Genomic DNA, 19,809 nt, shown 5'->3' on the forward strand with positions numbered 1-19,809 from the left:
CAGTGAAGACCCTGAGTCTTCATACATCTTCTGCTTCCCTCTCCCTGAGTCCCTCACAGCTTCATTTACTGCCTCTGGCTGGACCCCATGATGGACCTCTTCAGCTCCCCTCCCTGATACCCATAAACTCGTGTTCCTGCCCTGAAAATCTCTCAGTCTAAATCAGCCCACCATTAACCGTCTCGACTTGCACTAAGCTCTTCCATCTCTGGAGAAAGCCTGTCTTCACAGGGAGAAAACAGAGCCAATACACAGAGTGGCAGAGGTGTGTGTGTGTGTGTGTGTGTGTGTGTGTGAGATGGAAGGGGGAGGGAGAGCCAGACTTAGTCCCATGAGGCCTATGACCAACTCCATCCCTGTCCTTCCCCGTGGCTTGGTTTTGTGAATGAAAAACTATAGACGATCCATCTATCCCTTTTCTCTTCTCCCCTTTCCCCCTGGCCTCTTTCCACATGACTGCCAAGGAGGCTAGTTTACCAGCTGGCTCTAATTACTAGGGTAAATGCCTGGGGCTTTCAGTCCTTCCTCACCACCAGAGTGGTACAGCTGAGACCCAGGTATTGGCTTAAGGGAAAGGGGAAAGATTGGGCCCAATGGTCCCAGTCGGAGGCATTTTACATTGGGTGGTATCTGGAGACATTTTTGGTTGTCAGACTGAGAGAGTACTACTTGCCTCTAGTAGGCGGAAGCCAGGGGTGCTGCTAACACCCTACACTGCACAAGACACCCCGCACAGCAAAGAATTGGCTGGACCCCACCTGGAAATAGTGCTGAGGCAGAGAAATCCTGGTTGGACTGCTCAGCCTCCTCTGGTTCCAGGCTCTAGGTTCTGTGTAACTCAGGTTGGAAGAGCGCTCCACACGGGCCCTCCTCAGCCATGGGCTCTTCAAAGAGGAAGGAGAAGCAGAGTCTTACTAATCTGCAGCTTTTGACCTCTGTACCTCCATGTCCTTTAGAGATTGGTGGACAGAGGTCCCTACTTGTAGGGACAGATCCTCTTCATCTCCGGGCCGAATGCCATCTGAACCCCACCTGGGTTTAACACATAGCAGGGTTTAGGCAGCATTGACATGGGGTGGTGCATGTGGTGGGGGCACATTTCCACGAAGAGAGAACAAGCCTCCTACCCTGGAGAGGCCTGCAAGTCTCAGGCCTTGGTGTTGGTGGGAACATAGATCCAACTGGCGGCCCCAACGGGCTTGTCTGGGACTTTACCCACAAGAAAATCCCTAAGAGCAGGGTGAGACTCACTCCAGGGTGTGTGGTTTTTGGCTCTCAGATTATTTGTGCCAAGCTTTGGCAGGTGGTGCAAGACTGGCTGTCCCAGATTCTTGTCGACTTTAGCTGCTTTTGAACTGCACCCAAGGTTGAGGAGGGAACATACTGTGATGGTGTCAAGACTATATGGGGGGAGGGGAAGATGAGAGGTATGTTATAGGAAAGCCGAGACACCCAAAGAGGCCAGGCTCAGATTATGTAGTGGATGGGTCCCCTCTCTTCCCCATCTCCACCACCCCCGATCACCGCTGGGGCCTGAGGCCAGCCCACTCTGCCCCAGCCACACCGCACATCCTGCTGCTGCTGCTGAAACACCTCAGGCTCATTTCTGCCTCAGGACCTTTGCACTTACTGTTTCCCTGACCCTCAGCATGTACTCAACCCTCTGATCAAATGCCATCTACCCGAAAAGGCCCTCCCTGGCCAACCCTTCTAAAATGCCCCTCTCAAGGGCTTAACCTTACCCTCTTTGTCTAGATGGCATTTCTATTCGAAACCATATAACATGTTTATTTGTTAACCCATTTATTGTCTGTTCCTCCAATGTGGCAGGGACTTTGTTTTGTTCACTGATGTATCCCTGGTACCTAGAATAGGGGCTCAAAATTGTTGGGTTCAAATCCTGGCTCTAACTGTGGGATCTTGGGCAAGTTCCTTTTCTCCCACCCTCTTTTCTCTCTCTCCTCCAGTTTCCATCACTGAGAAATGGGAATACTAATCATATCTACCTTGAACTGTTATGAAAACGGATTTGAATCAATATAAATATAAAATCTTAAGTCAGTGTCTGTCCCACAGGAAACAATTAGTATTCACTAGCTGTATTACTACAATTATTACACTCCCTAGAAGCCCACGACAGGTCTATTGTGAGGTGGTGGGGTGGTGTTCCTCGCAGTGTGCAGGGGCGGAGCAGCCAACTGTAACTTTTCTGGGAACCAAGATCCCGCCGCACATCCCGACCCAGGCAGGCCCCTTTCCTTCCTCCGCGCCTGCTCTCTGCTGCCCTCTGGAGGCCCGGGGTGGAGGACAGCAAAAGCTGACTTTCTTAGGGACTCAACAGGTGAAGAATGAGGCTTTACTGGATGGAGTCAGTCTCTTGATTTAAGCGGCCGGACTCCCACGGCCACAAGCTTGGCCATTGACAAAGCTGCCACTGCAGCCCTCGTTTGGCAGACGTGACTTGGAATCACTGAGGCCACAGAGGACCTGCAGGTACCTGGGAACTCATCCCTCAGACAGGCCCTGGGAGGGACCCAGAGCAAGCCCACCTCTCCCCATCCCAGGCTACACTTCCCAGGCCAGAAGAGAGTACTCTGGCCATCTCCACCTTCCTGAGCCACCCTGAAAAGCCACCCCTCACCCTGTACCTCATTTTCTGTCAGAGTGTATGTGATCTCCACACTGTCAGCCTAAAATAAGAGGGCTATGGAGCCATCTTGGGGGTGGCTCGTGAATGAACTACCAACACTGCCTGGTTAAAAGATATATTGGGGGGAAAGTTGTGAAAATAGACACGGGGATGCTAGGGAATATAACCAATAATGTTGTAATACAGATGTATGGTGTCAGGTGGGCACTAGACTTATCAGGGTGACCACTTTGTAAGTTACATAAATGTCTAATCACTATGTTGTACACCTGAAACTAATATAATACTTCATGTCAACTGTAATTGGAAAAAGTCTTTTTAGATAAAAGATATAGTGTGAAAAAAGGCTTTATTTTCAACAGTGACAAACTCCTAGAACATCTAAGAGTAAACTTATCTGGAAATGTATGTCTTATATGAAGATACATGATAAAATCTTGCTGAGAAACATAAAATAGGGTGCCATATTCCTGGATGGGAAACCTGAATAGGGCAAATTATGTTAAATATTCAGAAATTTATATACATTTCAAATACAATTTCAATGACATTTTAGATGCAAATGACAAAAAAATCATGATTCAAATATAGCTTAGAATTTATGGAGCTTTTACTACATCTCTTATAGGTTTATGGCCAGGACTAAATGAGCTAATATACAGGAAACATTTAGAATAGTGCTTGGCAAGCCTAAGCACTTAACTGATAGGAGCCACTGTTTTCCTCATTTACAGATGAGGAAACTGAAAATCTGAGAGGGTAAGTAACTCACCCAAGTTCATGTAGCTTGTAAATGGCTGAAATGGTCTGGGCAGGGTGGGTCGGGTGGGGAGACTTTCCTAAAAGATATAGACAACTATAAAATCATATTAATTAAAGCAGGAAGCACTCCTCCTATCAGACATGTGTATGCTTTGCAAAATAATGTTTTGAAAGATTAGCCAATGCCTCCTGCTGCCTCTTTACCTCCTTTCCTTCCCCCATGCAAATAGCCAGACCACTCCGTGCTTTGCCTCAGGGATGGTGCATGAAGGCCGGAAGAACGGAAGAAGAGGTAAAGGAGCCTCTTCCCTTAGGGGGATAGAAGACTCCTGGCCTAACCCCCTGCTGAGGCGTGGGAGAGGATGATCAAGAGGAAGACCAAAGCTGCCCCCGCCCTTCAGCCAATGTGGCATGAACACGCAGAGAGAGACTGAGCTCCCCAGCAACCGCCAGGCACCAGCCAGAAGGGCTAGATGGGACAAGGACGGAAGGCATCAAGCATAGGAGACTTTTTAGGTGTTTAAGAGTCTAGGACCCCACTCTGCACCCCATTCCAACCCTAAAATATGAACTGGGAACCAACAGGGATTTAAGTGTCAGCACCTTTTTAAAAATGGGGTCTCAGAATATAGATGGAGAGTTAAAAAAATAATAAACTAATGTTTCTTACACACCTGAGTTTGGGGGCTGAAACTAGTATTCCAAGAGATAGATTTTTAAAAAGAAGACAGTATTGGGAAGATGTGCTTTTTTTAAAAGATCTATTTTAGAGGAGAAGGCTGGGCAGTGGACAACAGTAATAACTGAATCATTTGTTGGCCTCAGCATGTTTATCTTTGCCTTGAAAATTCAGTGTGATTGTTCCTTAGGACTGGGGTTCAACTAGCACCCCAGTTTGTCCTGGATGGTCACCACCTGCCCTGCTGTCTTGGATTCATTATTAGCAGTGTCCCTTTTATTCCCAAAAGCATTCTGGTTTGGACAGTAAGATACGTGGTTATCCTGCTTAAGATTTAAAAATGAGATTGATCCCAGCCTGACCCGGGTGGCTCCGTTGGTGGGGTATCTGTTGGGGTGACCACACAGCGAAAGGTCACTGGTTCAACTCCCGGTCAGGGCATATGCCTGGGTTGCGAGTTCAGTCCCAGGATGGGGAATGCACAAGAAGCAACCGATTGATGATGTCTCTCTCTCACATTGATGTCTCTCTCCTTCTCTTTCTCCCTCCTTTCCTGCTCTCTAAAAATAAATATATAAATCTTTTTGAAACGAGTTGTGTCCTATGAGCCAGCCCTGAGTTAGATGCTGTGACACGGATAATAAGGATATGTAGGCAGGTGTGGCTGGAGGCCAGTGGGGCAACCAAGTGAAGCCTCTGGGGAGCCATGAATCTCACCTGTGTGGGAAAGGAAGGGGCAGGTGCTGCATCCCGAGAGGACTCATGCTGAGGTTGAAGGTCAGGTGCTGTGTGGAGTTGAGAGGACAGTGGAGGGGTCGGAGTGGGATGTTTGGACTTGATATCTCAGACATGGAGCAGCTCAGGGCAACGGCTGGCCCTGGTCATGACCATGGAAGCAGGGGGAGAAAAGGAATTCATTGCATTTTGTGACAGGAACTGGGCAGCTACTGAGACACTGGGAGGGGGGCGGGAACCTGGCTACTTTATACCCTTTTACTCCTATTGAATTTTGAATCTTTGTGACTGTATTAATTATTCATAAAATAAAAATGTAAAGGAATCCAGGCTACTTTGCCCATAGATTCTTCTAGATCAATAGTGGAATCATTTTATCAAGTTTTTAAAACCACATTAATAAAACAAGTGGTCCTCAAACATTTGAAAAGATGTACCTCATTCATGAAGGAGAGGATTAGAGCCCCAGGAAAATACTATTTTTCACTTTTCAGATTGGCAAACATCAAAAAGCTTCACAACCTCAACAACAGAAGGCAAGAGGCCCTCCACGCACTGCCTGGTGAGGCTGCAGGTGGACAAGCACAGACTCTGGGGCCACTTTGGTAACACACGTCTTTGAGTAGCAGCAAATCTTGGTTTAGAAAGTCATGTTACAGACAGACTCCCACCTGTGGGCACAGAAGCGAGGAGTTTGTGCAGTTACTCACCACCCTGCATTGTGCCAGAGGGTTGTCATGGAAGTTAAATGACATAACACGTGGAAGAGATGTGAAAGAGGGCTGGCACATGGCAAGTGCTCGGTAAAAGCTGGCTGGTATTATTAGAACATGGTGGCAGCAAACCGTCAGGAACAACCTAAATGCCCATCAATAGGGGACTGATAAAAAAAGTTCTGTGTGTACGTTGGAAAACCAGGAAGCTTTTAGACAGAATGAGGATACTCTTTACACAGCACTCTCAAATGATATCTTAGAAATATAGTTGGATAGGGAAAAAAAGTTTAGAAGAATGCTTATGACTTGCCAGCATTTGCGTGGGGGCTGTGCCTTTGGGCACACAGTCTCTCCAAGAAAGAAGTCACAAGAAATTGGCAATGGTGGTGATTCCTGGATGGAAACTGGGAGGCAGGGGCTCAGAGTTCATTGTGTAGCCTCCTGTACGTTTTATATTGTCCACCACAGGGGGCTACTCTCTATTCAAAAACAAATTCCACTTCCGGGTGTATATCCAAACGAAGGGGAAGCCGGGACTCAGCCAGATACTTGTACACCAGTGTCCACAGCAGCATTCCTCTCAGTAGCCAAGGGCGGAGACCACCCCCGTGCCCATCGGCAGATGAATGGATAGACAAAACATGCCTGTACACCCAGTGGGTTGCTGTTCAGCCTTAAACAGGAGGGGAATTCTGACATGTGCTGGAACACAGACGAAACCTAGGCCGTTATGCCCAGTAAGATAAGCCAGTCACAAAAAGACTCTGTATAATTCCAAATTCATAGAGCCACACAACAGAGTAGTGGTTATCAGGGGCTAGACAGAAGGAGGAAGGGGGAGTTAGCTGTAATGAGTACAGAGTCTCAGGTCAGGGGATGACAAAGTTCTGGAGGTGGATGGGGGTGAAGGTTATAAGGACAATGTAAACACAATGCCACTGAACTGTACACTCAAAAATGGTTAAAATGGTAAATTTTATGTTACCCATATTTTATCACAAAAGACAATGAAATAATTTTAATAATAAAAATAGTCTTAGGGGACTAAATGGTAATGGGGAAAAATACAATAAAATTTTTAAATAAATTAGCTGTTGATTAAAAATTTTTAAAGCCCCAGCTGGTATGGCTCAATGGATTGAGCACTGGACTAAGAATCAAAGGGTCACCAGCTCGATTCCCAGTCAGGGCACATGCCTGGGTTGTGGGCCAGGCTCCCAGCATGGGGTGCATGAAAGGCAACCACACATTGATGCTTTTCTCCCGCTTTCTCCTTCCATTCCCCTCTCTCTAAAAAAATAATTAACTAAATATTTTTAAAAATAGTCCTATCTTACTTTGATTGGAGTTATTTTAAGTGTAGAGATTAATTACAAGGAGCTGTACTGTATGACCCACAACAAAGAACTGCCCTACCTAAAAGAGGACTCGGGGTCTCCAAATCCTGGTATTTTTCATGCCAGGTGAACCTGTTTGCTGGCTGGCTTTTGAGGAGTTCATGGTATAGAGCAGAGGTGAAAGGCTAAGCCAGGGTCAGGGAAGAAGGCAGCTTCATCCAAGGAAGGGAAGGGAAGAGGTGATGGGAGGAGGCAGAAGCAGAGGAAGTTCCCACCTGACCACACAGACTGAGAGGTGAGAGTGTAGGGTGGTAGTGTCCACTGAGGAGCTGGTGATCACAAATGTGCAGAGAGAATTTTCCTACTCCTCCCACCTCTTCTCCCTTCCCAGGCAGCAACCTTTGGGAGTTAAATAAGTGAGGAAGAGTAGGAACAGGGACTTCCAAACCGACAGGCTTCTCTTTCTCAGCAGCACCACGCTAGGATGGCAAGAGGCCTCAACTGTATGAGATTGAAGTTTGGATTATTGTTGGATGAACACGATAATTACTGAGATGAGACTGAGACCACGTGTGACCAGGACAATCATGTGACTTGTCTAAATTTCATCCAGGGGCAGAGCAAAACCTAGCCCTATAAAATAAATTTTAAAGAGCAGTAATAGGCAAAGGTCAAGTTGCTTTCTGTGTTTGCCTATTGCTGCTCTTTAAATTGCTTCAAGTTGCTTCCATGAGACATGCTTGTTCAATGGAATAGCTTCAACTGTTAATTAACATGCATGTATCTTGCATTTCCCACTAGACTGTAAACTCTCTGAGGTCAAGGCCCATGTGCTATTTGCCCTCATATTGCCCCCACCGCCTAGCAAGGTGGCTAACAAGTACCCAGTAGGCTCTGAAATGACTGTGGCTGAATTGCTGGCCGAGAGGCACCACCGCATACAAGGCAGCTCCGGGCCATGACTGTGCTTACACTGTGCCTGGCACAGAGCAGGGAAGTAACCACACCTGACTGAGTTGAACTGATGCTTCCAAAAGAGAGAGCCTCTGTTTTAGGAAGTCTGATATAAAACAATGTTGCAGCCCTGGCTGGTGTGGCTCAGTGCATTGGGGGCCAGCCTGTGACCCAAAGGGTTGCTGGTTCAATTCCTAGTCAGGGCACATGCCTGGGTTGTGGACCAGGTCTGCACTTGAGGGTGTGTGAGAGGCAACCACACAGATATTCCTCTCTTTCTCTTTTTGCCTCCCTTCCTCTCTCTGTAAAAATAAATAAATAAAATCTTTTTTTAAAAAATGGTGTTGCAGGTTGCCCAGACTAGGATGCAAGGGGCAGAGATAAAAGTGGTGTGGGTGGTCATTTTCTGTCCCTCCATCAGGGCTGCTCTTGTCCTGGATTAAGGAGAGGAGGGTGTGATCAGACCCAGCTTCTGAGCTGTGATACCAGAAGTGAGCACTGCGGTGCCTTATTAGGCCTCAAACCAAGCTGAGTCCAATTTTGAGTAAGAAAATCTTGAAGGGCTCCTGTCCTCAAAGATTATATGCCATCGCCCCAGTTACGTACTTCTGAGATAATACATTAGCAGAAGCACAGAGCCCAACTCTGGACAGAGCCCAACTCTGTGGACATAGATCTCAGAAGCTCAAAAAGACCAAGAGAAGGAAACTGGGACCAGTAGGTCCCGGTCTGGGCAACGGGAACGCGGGAGAACTCACTGCCACCCATTTCTTGTGCCAACATCAACCGTGCTGACGCATCTCCTTTGTTGGCATGGCCACCATCCCAGTTCAAAGAGCAGGGAAGTGAAAGAGATGTTTGAGTATCTCGTTACTAAGTCTGAGTACTTCACTACTGCCTCTCTGGGAAGATGAACTTGACTGGAAGGAGAGCGGGCAGGCATTTGGTCAAGCAACAAGCCACTTACGAGTTCCTGCAATGGCTGGGGGAAGAGGGGTCTCCTTGGACTGGCCCATCCAGAGAAAGTTGGGGGTGAGGGGGAGAAAGAGCCGAGTTGGTGGATCTCCAGGGTGACTCGAAGATCATGAGCTCAAGGCTCGGTTCCAAATCCTGCGATGCCCGCTTAGCGGGAGGGTAGTGCACCCTGCCCCAGGGACAGAAGCCCACAGAACTAAGGGCTCTGGATTCTCAGCCAGAATTCTGTTAAGGGCTGGATAGCCCTTCTGTAGGAAAGCTAACCGATATCCAGAGTTGCTGATTGCACAGCCTGTTACATCTGGGGAGAGAGAGGTGGGCTAGTTCCCTGACTTCCCACGCTCCCCTCCCTCTTATTCTCTGAAGGGCCCGAGAAGCAGTAAGAGAACACTTCCTTGGGTCAGAAAACTTAGCTGAATTGGGATTTTCATACAAGTCCGCGTCTCCTGGTCTCTTAGGGGTCTCTAGGAAGATGCCCTAAATGACTTTTATTGAATTGGATGAAGGGTGAAGCAGGCACAGGACAAACACTGTGAAAAGCACGGACTGAAGAGGGGCAGTCGGACCTCCGTGCAGAGAACGTAACCAGGCGCCGGCCTCAGCCCCTCACTGTGGGTCTGACGTTGCACAGACATGCAGGTGCGACACACTCCCCTCTCCGAGGGTGGGGACAGGGGAGCCTGGAAAGCAACACTACTACAGGACAAGCCGGCCATTGTGGTCATTGTCTTACTTGTCCATTACTTATTGGAATGGTTACAGGTTCATTTAAGCTGGTTGTGCCTTATCTTCGCTCTCTAAGTCTAGGGACTTAAGTCTAGAGACTTTTAGCCTTTGGCAAAAAGAGATCAAGTTCTCACCTGAGCCTCGGTGGGCTGGGGATCCCTGCCTGGACTACTCAGTTCGTTCACCCACATGCCACACCAGCACCTACAACAATGCTGCAACTCCGTCATTAAAGCCCACTCTACTCACCCCCAGTGCAGAACCTGCTTCTCCTGGGCCCTTGAATCCAGTCCCTTTGGGCTGGGCCTTGCCGTTGAACCCACCCACCTCTCCTTTTCCCTGCTTCTGCAAGTTAACATAGCCCCTCCTCTATTGCCTCACCAACCAACTATGTTAGAACCAAAAAGTCTTTGTCTATTCATGGACACTGTAAAAGTAACATTCATTTTATGTCTTTTAATCTAATGCCTGTGTCTTTCACAGTTCTCATGGGCTATCTAATCAGCATGTCCGAGGGAGGTTTATCACCGGCCCCTTTAGCTTGTCCGAGCACAGTGGAGCCAGTGGAGGCAACTCCCTGGGCAGAACAAGCTTCTCTAAAATAGACAGTTCTCAAGAAAGATGTCAGAACTTTTGCTTCTTTTCTCCATGGGCCTGAACCTTCCACATCCCACCTTCACTCCAGCCTGCCAGCCCCCAATCCTGATTCTTTAGAAAAGGATATAGACAAGGAGAACAAAGAAGTCATTTTAGCCCTGGCTGAGTGGCTCAGCTGGTTGGAACATTGTTTCAAACACCAGAGGTTGTGGGTTCGATTCCCAGTCAGGGCACATACCGAGGTTGTGCATTTGGTCCCCAGTGGGGGCACATACAGGAGACAGCCAATGGATGGTTCTCTCTCACATCAATGTTTCTCTCCCTCTCTCTCTAAAATCAATAAACATATCCTTGGGTGAAGATTTTTTAAAAAAGAAGTATTTGAACAAACCAGATCCTATAAAAAAATGTTACATACTTTGTGGTTTTTCTAAGTTTTATGCTGATTTTGGCCTCATTTTTATTTATTCCTTCTCTGTAAGTAGGGAAGATTTAATGAAGGAGGAAGCAGTGGAAAACAGTAAATTTGGAGGGAGGCAAGAAGGGACAGACAGTGAGAGTGGGTGTAGATGGGGGGTGAGCTCATCGGTTGGGGGAGGTGAAGAGGAGCATGCTGGGAAGTCTCCAGCAGTGAGGCAAAGCAGGTACCAGGATCTGGGCGTGGTACTACACACACCTTCCCTCATTTAACCCTCTCAACTGTCCTGTGAAGAGATTGAAAAGAGATTTTTATCCCCAAACTTACAGATATGGAAAAGGAGGCTCAGATAATACAATACTTGCCTGTGGACTCATAGACATAGGAGGAAGAACAGGGGTTGGGAGCTTCTTTAGAAAATGAACTCTAATGCCTTCTTCCACAGGCCTTTCTATGGATTCTCTAAGTGTCTTCAGACCCATATTTCATGTTTGACTTTCCCTTTCAGAAAGCAAATTTATCTTCTGGTTTAAAGTCCTCACTTTATTCCTAGAAGACATGAAGTTTACCCTTGGTGACAAAGCCACACCCTTGGACCTCGGCCTCCTATAGAAAACGTGTGGAAAGGTGTTCCGGAGGCCATGGCTGGGGCACCCCATTAACCCTGCACCCTAGTTTCCCTCAACAGTCCATGGAATCCAAGACTGGCAAGACTAGGGTGAGAAGCTCATCCTGTTTGCCCGAGACTATCCTTTGCTCTTTTGTTTTTTACAAAGTAGTATCAAGGTGGGTTTAAAGTGATTCATCTTACATTTTGTTCAGTAGGGCACTGGAAAACAAAGTTTGATTTCACAACTTGATAAGCAAGCTGTGTTTCCTCCACAAGCTGACGCAAGTTCAGCTCCACTTGTTGGTCCTTGCTCAGCTGCTTGAGGTCTGGGGCTGACGCTTTCCACTAAAGACAGAGTCTCTCTTCTTGCAAAACAGGCCTGGCTTTCACTCTCTGTGAAAACCTGACAAGCTGTGAGTCCCACTGAAGAGCCCTTTCTAAGGACCTCTGCCAAGAACCTTTCTAAACCAGGAGCCCTTGGCTGCCAAGCATGTGGGTGGCCTAAAATTCCAGGGGAGGGTCTGCCTCATCTCATCTACCTCGTCTCATAGAGAGTGTCAAGATTTGATGGTCTGAAGCACTGAGAGAGTGAAAACTTGTCCCTTCACTTCCCTGAGAAAGGCAGGGACCATTGGACCGTTAGTAATCATATGATTTTCAAAGTACATTAAATCAGTTAAGTTAACTGTTTAAACATAGGTCCACCACTCCAATTGTTCTGAGGTACCTGCATGCCATCCCATCAGGAGACCAGCTGCTATCTCGCCCAATATTTCACCCCTACTCTCCCCAGCTGTTCTGACCTTTCTACTTCAATGGATGGCTACAAGAATGGGATGCTAGGCCTCACCAAGATGGTGACCTTGATGGCCAGCCCTGCTGGGATGGGTAGGAATTACACCTCCTGCAAGTTCCTGGGTGATGCTACTGCTGTTGACCAGGGGACTACACTTCAAGAATCACCACAGGCAGAGGAACCTATTAATGCCACGAGGATCCATTAGAACAAACATCCAGACTCTGAGAATAGACAAGATCACTTGACAAGTAAATTATAAGGGAAACAAGCAAGCAAAACTGAGAGATTAAAAAAGACTTCACAGGCACAGGTGCACGGCCAAGACTACAGTGCAGTCGGAGTGCAAGCCTCATTCCCCACGAGAAACAGGACTCCTGCATCCACTGGACTCTGCCACAGGCCTCCAGCAGTGGCCACAGGCTGGAATTTGGGCCACTCTGCTCAGACTGGTCATGGCCACATCACTGTAAATGGGAAGATTGCCTCTGTCAACTTGAGCATAAAATATCAAGTGAGCTCTTTGCTCAGGCACCAGTAGAACAATATTCGGGCATTGCTGAGGAGACAGTGACAGATTCTAGCTTCTGTTTTGCAATCTGGTTCCATAACGACAGTGGGCATAGCGCTTTCATGGGTATTCCTTTCAAAGGTCAGGACAACGCCTTTGACTTCAACATCCTTTTGCAAAATCATTTCAAGCGAGATGTCCAAAGGATCTGACATCAAATATGGCTATGGAGAACCACTCTCTCAACTTCCTGTAGTTCAGGATACACAAATTGTATGTATGTAGCTATATTGTGTTCAAGTATTGTTGCACTTAGCTTAAAATAAAGACTGCTATTGTGTTTAAAAGAATTAATGTTCCTACTTGTGAAAAATGAACACTTTGTGTGCACTTATAAACACTACCTGTAAATCAGCACCTAAGAAAATTGTACTTTCTTGACTTATTAATACCAGGAATTAAGCATGAAAAAGTAAGTATTTTAAAAAATGACCCTAGGGGCACAAGTCTTTGAGAGGTTGGAAACCCCTTCCCTCAGCATTTATGAGTCCCGAATTTTGACAGGGATAGGGACAGAGAACGTCATCTTTTCTGGTCACTGTTCTATGTCCTTCTCCACATCCAGTGCTGAGCACAGCTCCATCACCCTCTCGTGCATGCACATGACTCTTCCTATGAAAAGAGGGTTGTATCAGTGGCTCCTCCAGTATTGCCTGTTGGTTGAAAGGTGAAACATCTTTGGATGAGTTGGAGAGTTATATTGGGTTGGCCAAAAACTCCCTTTGGTTTTTTAAGTTAAGATGGCTCTAGTAACACTTAGTTGTCTTTAACTTCACTTGAAACAATTTTGTTAGATTGTTTTGTGACAGCCGTCCTATCAGCATGCATTTTTTAAAAAGACTTTATTTATTTATTTATTTATTTATTTAGACAGGGTAAGTGAGGGAGAAAGAGCAGGAGAGAAGCATCAATACGTGGTTGCCTCTCACGCGCCTCCTACTGAGGACCTGGCCTGCAACTCAGGCATGTGCCATGGCTGGGAATCAAACTGGCGACACTTTGGTTCACAGGCTGGCACTCAATCCACTGAGCTACACTAACCAGGGCTCAGTGTGCATTTTTTTTTTAATTATCAAAATTGGTGAATTTTTGTGTAGCCATTTTAATATTGAAGATGGAAGAAAATATGTAACATTTTTGGCATATTATGCTTTATTATTTCAAGAAAGGTAAAAACACAACTGAAATGCAAAAAAAAAAAAAAAAAAAGATTTGGCCCTGGCTGACATAGCTCAGTGGGTTGAGTATGGGCTGCAAACCAAAAGGTCACCAGTTCAATTCCCAGTCAGGGCACATGCCTGGGTTGCAGGCCAGGTCCCCAGTGGGGGCCACATGAGAGGCAATCATACACTGTTGTTTCTCTCCCTCTCTTCCTCCCTCCCTTCCCTTCTCTAAAAATAAATAAATAAAATCTTTAAAAAAAGATTTAGCAGCCCTGGTTGGCGTAGCTCAGTGGATTGAGCATGGGCTGCGAACCAAAGTGTCGCAGGTTCGATTCCGAGTCAGGCCACATGCCTGGGTTGCAGGCCACGGCCCCCAGCAACCGCACATTGATCTCTCTCTCTCTCTCTGTTTCTCTCTCTCTCTGAGGACCTGGCTTTGCAAAACCAAATCTCTCTCTTTCTCTCTCTCTTCCCTTTCTAAAAAATAAATAAATAAAATCTTTAAAAAAAGATTTAAAAAAGATTGGGCAGTATATGGAAAAGGTGCGGAGACTGATCGTACGTGTTAAAGTGGCTTGTGAAGTTTTGTGCTAGATTTCTCACTGGACGATGCTCTGTGGTTGGGTAGACCAGTTGAAGTTGATAGCGGTCAAACTGAGACACTCAACTTTTTGACCAATCCAATAGCTTCAGCTATTTGACACATTTCCCAAAGCAAAGGCTGTGATACCCATCACCTAGAGCATCTCAAACGCAAGTTGCTCTCCATTGCTTTTCTTTCCCACTGCCCTGCATTTCCATATACAACCTTTCTCAGCTGCATGGGCACCATCTAGTTCATTTATGGATAATGTGAGGCACAAATAAGGGGATAAAATTTGTTTCCAAAGCACCTATTTGGATGCTGTTATGTACCAAATGTTAGTGTCCCTTAAAATTTGTATGTTGAAATCTAATCCCCAGTGTGATGGTACTTGAAGGGGGAACTGTGGGAGGTGATTAGGTCTGAGCATGAGGACCTCATGAATGGGGGTGCCCTCGTGAGAGGCCGGAGTACTTACTCCTTCTGCCATGTGAGGGTGTGAGGAGTCGGCTGCCTGTAAAAGCACCCTCTCCATGTTGAACCCTGACCTCAGAATTCCAGCCTCCAGAACTGTGAGAACTAAATTTTTGTTGATTAGCCACACAGCTTATGGTATTTTTATTATAACAGCCCAAGCTAAGACAGATTCTTACATGCTGAGTGAAGGAAATCCCTGTAGTTTCAAAATAGATTCTCTCTCCCTGACTTCCACCTTGTATATCTTAACTTTGGTCCATTTTATTTTTTAATTGTGTTCCCTCTCCAGCAGCTCTATTCTTGCCAAGCCATGGCAGGGCATCTCTGAATTAATGTTTCTAATAGAAAACACCTACAGGAAAATCTCTACTATCACTAGTGACTAAATACCGGGACGCCCTCTCCTCAGTCCTCCTCCACGTTGTGTTCTTTGTGTCCTCAGTATGATGATGTGCTTTTGAACTGCTGACACACTGAAAATATATGCATCTAGAGCTTAGTCTTTCTTTTGAACTTCAGCCAAATACACATACTGTCTAACAAGACATTTATTTGACAATCAGATAAACCTGAACACTGGGTATTTAATGAATTCTTTTTTTAGGTGTGATAATAGTATCATAGTTTTCTTTTTCTTTTCTTTTTTTTTTTTTTAAAGAATGCTGTTAGCGCCCTGGCTGGTGTGGCTCAGTGGACTGAGTGCTGGCCTGAGAACCAGAGGGTTGCCCGCTCAATTCCCAGTCAGGCACATGCCTGGGTTGCAGGCCAGGTCCCCAGCTGGGGGCGTATGAGAGGCAACCATACATGGATTTTTCTCTCCTTTCCTCCCTTCCCTTCTCTCTAAAAATAAATAAATAAAACCTTTAAGAAATGCTTTCAGCACTAAAAGACTTTAGAATAAAATGATATTTGAGATTTGCTTCAAAATAATCTTGGAGGGGAGACTGAAGGGGTGTCATAGATGAAAAAAGACCAGTCTGGCAAGGATAAGCATGGGCACATGAAGATTCATTACACTCTTTCTTCATTTGTAAAGTTTCCGATAATAAGTAAGAAAACACAGGGTGACAGACATATTTACCCTGACTCCAGGTCTCACCCAAGCTCCCCAGCCTTCTGGAGAGGAAGAGGCCAACCTCCCAGGGACCCCTCTGAGCCCTTCAGCACAAGTGGCTGTCTGTCCCTGGGAGCCGCGCTGCCTGCTTCAGCTGGCATGCGTGGCAGGGACAGAGGAAGGCTGGGTGCATCAACATGCTTCTTGACATCCACAGAGGAGAGGGCAACAGAGAGCATAACACCCACAGGGAGGCAGGAGGGGCTGCTTGCTCTCAGATCCCATGTTCTCTGGGGGTCCTGGGCCTGCTCAGCAGGGGTCACGGTACTCTGTACTGTGAAGTTTCCTTAGGTGGAATACACGTGCTGCTGGTTCAGTTTCAGCCCCACGGCTACTGGGTAGGACGGAGTTGGCTGGGCCTGCCACACGTCCTAGGATTAGCTGGCAGACTCAGGTCTCTATTGCTCCCACTCCAGCTCCCCAGGGTGGGGTAGCACAGAAAGTGGTAACCAAGCAGGTCAATTCAAGTTGGATGTGGGCAGGGAAGTGCCATACACTACTGACTCTCCCTCAGCCCTGGCCTACCAATTGTCAAAGGAAACAGAACCAGAATGGTAGAGAATAAGACGGTAGCAACTCATGGAAACCAGCCAAAAGCTGGGGCACCACTGACTGCCTGTCTTTGGGGACCCAAAATATGGTCGTGTCATAGTGTGTATCTTGGGAACATGGCTGCTTGTTATTTCTTTTTTTGTTCAGTATCAGCCTCTCCCACGTGTCTTTTTATTAGTACCTGTGTCAAGCTTACTGTCACATTTAATCTTCCCCTGACAGTTACCCAAGGAAGGAACACCACCTGAGGAAGTGTTATTAGCCTCACATTACAGACCCAGAAACTGAGGCCCAGAGGTTAAGCAACTTGACCAAATTCACAGCTTGAAGGTGAAGAAGAGCCTTATTCTTATTTCACAAAGCTGCCTTCCTCAATGTTGCCCTGGAGACAGCCCATTCCCTGCCCCTGCCAACTCGTCACAACTGGCAGCTCTGGGTTTGGGTGGATGAAAGGAGGCTGTCCCCATGTTCCATCCTCAGTGCACAGAAAGACTACCAGGCCCCTCTCCCCGTCATCACATCTGCTCCCAGCAATCTCTTGGCCCCGTGAATAGCTCCTGTTACCACCTATGGGCAATGATGCTTGTGTCCCTGTCTGCCGTCCCCTGGCTCCCAGCTTCCCCAACCCAACCCTGGGACATAGGAATGCCCATGTGCTGCTCTCTCCCCTCCTCTCCACCATGACCCCGTTTCTGCTCTCCGGATCCAACAAGACCGCTCTGGTTGCCCCTCAGGTTCTCAGATGCCACTTCCCAGAAATCAGTTCACTTGATCTCTTAGCAGAAGGAGGCTGTTGACTACCTCTCCTTCTTGGCCCTGTAATGCTTCTTCTGAGGGACCCTGCCCTAGAAGATGTGGGCTTTTTTAATTGATTTTTGAGAGAGAGAGAGAGAGAGAGAGAGAGGGAGGGAGAGAGGGAGAGAGGGAGAGACACTGGTTTGTTGTTCCACCTATTTATGCATTCACTGGTTGATTCTGGTATGTGTTCTGACTGGAGATCAAACCCACAACCTTGGCGTATCTGGAGAGACCCTCCAACCAACTACTCGGCCAGGGCCTGGATGTGGCTCTTCAATGCTCAGGGCTGCACAGGGCTCTGCCCTCCCCCTGCCTGTACACTCTCCTCAGGTGACGTGTGGCCTCCCCTGCCTCCCTCGCCTCTGGCAGCTTGCTCTTGCCTTGACCAGGGCCTGTAGGTCAGTGCCCTTCTGCTTGAGGCACCAGTTTAAGGTTCAGAGACATGCCATGCCGCAAGGCAGGGGACTTTCCCAGTGGCCAAGTAATGCTATACAATCCCAGCAAGTGAGGGGGACTGGACGTGCCACAGGGCAAACTGGGAGCAACGAAGGACAGGAGGCAGGAGGTACAGCAGGTGAACTTGTTCTCCATCTCCTCCCCGACCACAGCGTGAGGATCCAGCCAGCCCTGAAGTTTCCATACGGCCTATCCAGAAACATCACACAGGCAAGGGGCCCCCTGTGTCTTTGTGAAGCAGTGGCCATCTCACTAAACAAACTTTGTTTTCTTCTCCTTCCCACCTAGCTCCCCTCTCTCACTGCTCTGAGACTGCATCTGCCAATAAACCACTAGTACTTCAGCTTTGCCTCAGGTTTGGTTTTCTAAGGAACCTGAGCTGAGACAGTACCCCACTGCCTCCAACCACCTCTGACATCCCCAACTCACTCCCAAACTTCATCTCTAGTCCGGACTTCCCTACTGAGCTTGGACCCAGTGGACATCTCCTTGGACATTCTCACAGGCACCGCAAACTCACGTCCACGATGAAACTATGTCCTTCTGTTTTGGAAGACACCCTAAAGGAGCCATCAGTCCGTAAAGTGGAAGAAGATGGCTTAACAATGAGAAGAAAAGCTTACTGGTGCCAAGCAGCGGCACAGGAGCCCGTACTGAGCAGGGGAGCCAGCCACGGAACCGGGGGTGCCGTCAGCACAACGGCCCTGTAAGGCCCCATTACCCCCACCATCCTGCAGCTGAGAAAGCAGTCGGGAGATCAGAAACCTTGCCGAGGTTGCAGAACAACTAAATCCAAACACGCCAGGAAAGAACATTCGTAGTCTTTGCTGCCTTCAGGAGAGGAGCACCAACAAGCCACAGGGACTGGAGATTTCCTGGTTGCAACGCCACAGCTGTCTTTACAGATGAACAGACTGTCAGCTGAGTAATCGGGTGGGGTGGGGTGGGGGCAGGGAGGTGGAGCGAAGGAGCTGGTGGGCATCGTGGGCTGTGAGGAGGCCTGAAAGAGCATAGGGTGGGTGGTGAAGAAACTGCAGGGGGTTAAGACATCCAGGCAACAGAGCACATGCAGACAGGCAGCCCCATGGGAGGCCGCGCAGGTGGGCAGGACCCACATCATGGATGGCTTCGTGCGCCGCTCCAGTGAACCTAACTTTTCATTTCTCGTCGGAAGAGCCATTTCAGGATTTAAAGCAGGGACTGGCAGGGCCCAGTTCACATTTTGGAAGGGTGCTTCTGGCATCAATGAGAACTAACAGAGAGGCAAGGGAGGTAAGGGGACCAGTTTATGGACTGCTAAGTACCCAGAGCAAGAAACTACACAGAAGTAGCAGTGGAGGGATTGGAAAAAAGTGGTATCAGAGATAGTAACGAAGGAAACACTGAACAGGACTGAGTAAATAAATTAGCCGAGAAGTAAATTAGCTCATGAGAGTGAAGAAAGTGTCAGTAGTCCAGGTTTGTGGCTCATCACATCCAGGACCTGGACGGCGACTTCTGTCTTAGACACACGGACATTGAGACAGATACCAACAGGCAAAGGGACGGATGAGCCTGGCATTCTGGGGAGCTGAGGCAGAGACGACCACCAAAGGAAAAGGATGCAACAAGCCTGTCCTCTTCTCAACGAGCCTCAGGAGTCGCCCAGTCTTGACCCGCAGTACCTAAAGCTCCCGTCGGAAGGCAGGTCAGCGGCTTGGGTAAAAGGGCAGGCACACAATCCAATCCCAGGGAAAGGGCAGTGTGGCCTGCGATTTCCTTGGGGAGAAGAGAGGCGAATGGCATCAAGACGGCAACCTTCTCCGTCAGTCCTGTGAGCATTAAGCCCTAACAACACAAGGTGTCCCTTTGTGGAACGAATGATACCCTGTGTGTCTAGAGCAGCATTAGCCGTGGTCACCCGTGAGAGCACCGAGGAAAGTCCACACAGCGTCTCTTCTGGAACTCCAGTGGAGAAAGGCCAAGGTCCAGAGCAGATATCGGACAGCAGAGGGTGTCCGCCCTCCCCAGAGGGGCTCCACCGGGAGTGAGCCCTCACCAACCGTGCACGTTGGGCTCCTGGCACGGAACGTCCTCGTCCCATCTCCCCTCCCCTGCCAGAAGAAGACACAGTGGACAGCCTGACCTAGCTGGAGGTACT

Source organism: Phyllostomus discolor, chromosome 6, assembly GCF_004126475.2.
Source record: "Phyllostomus discolor isolate MPI-MPIP mPhyDis1 chromosome 6, mPhyDis1.pri.v3, whole genome shotgun sequence".
NCBI lineage: Eukaryota > Metazoa > Chordata > Mammalia > Chiroptera > Phyllostomidae > Phyllostomus > Phyllostomus discolor.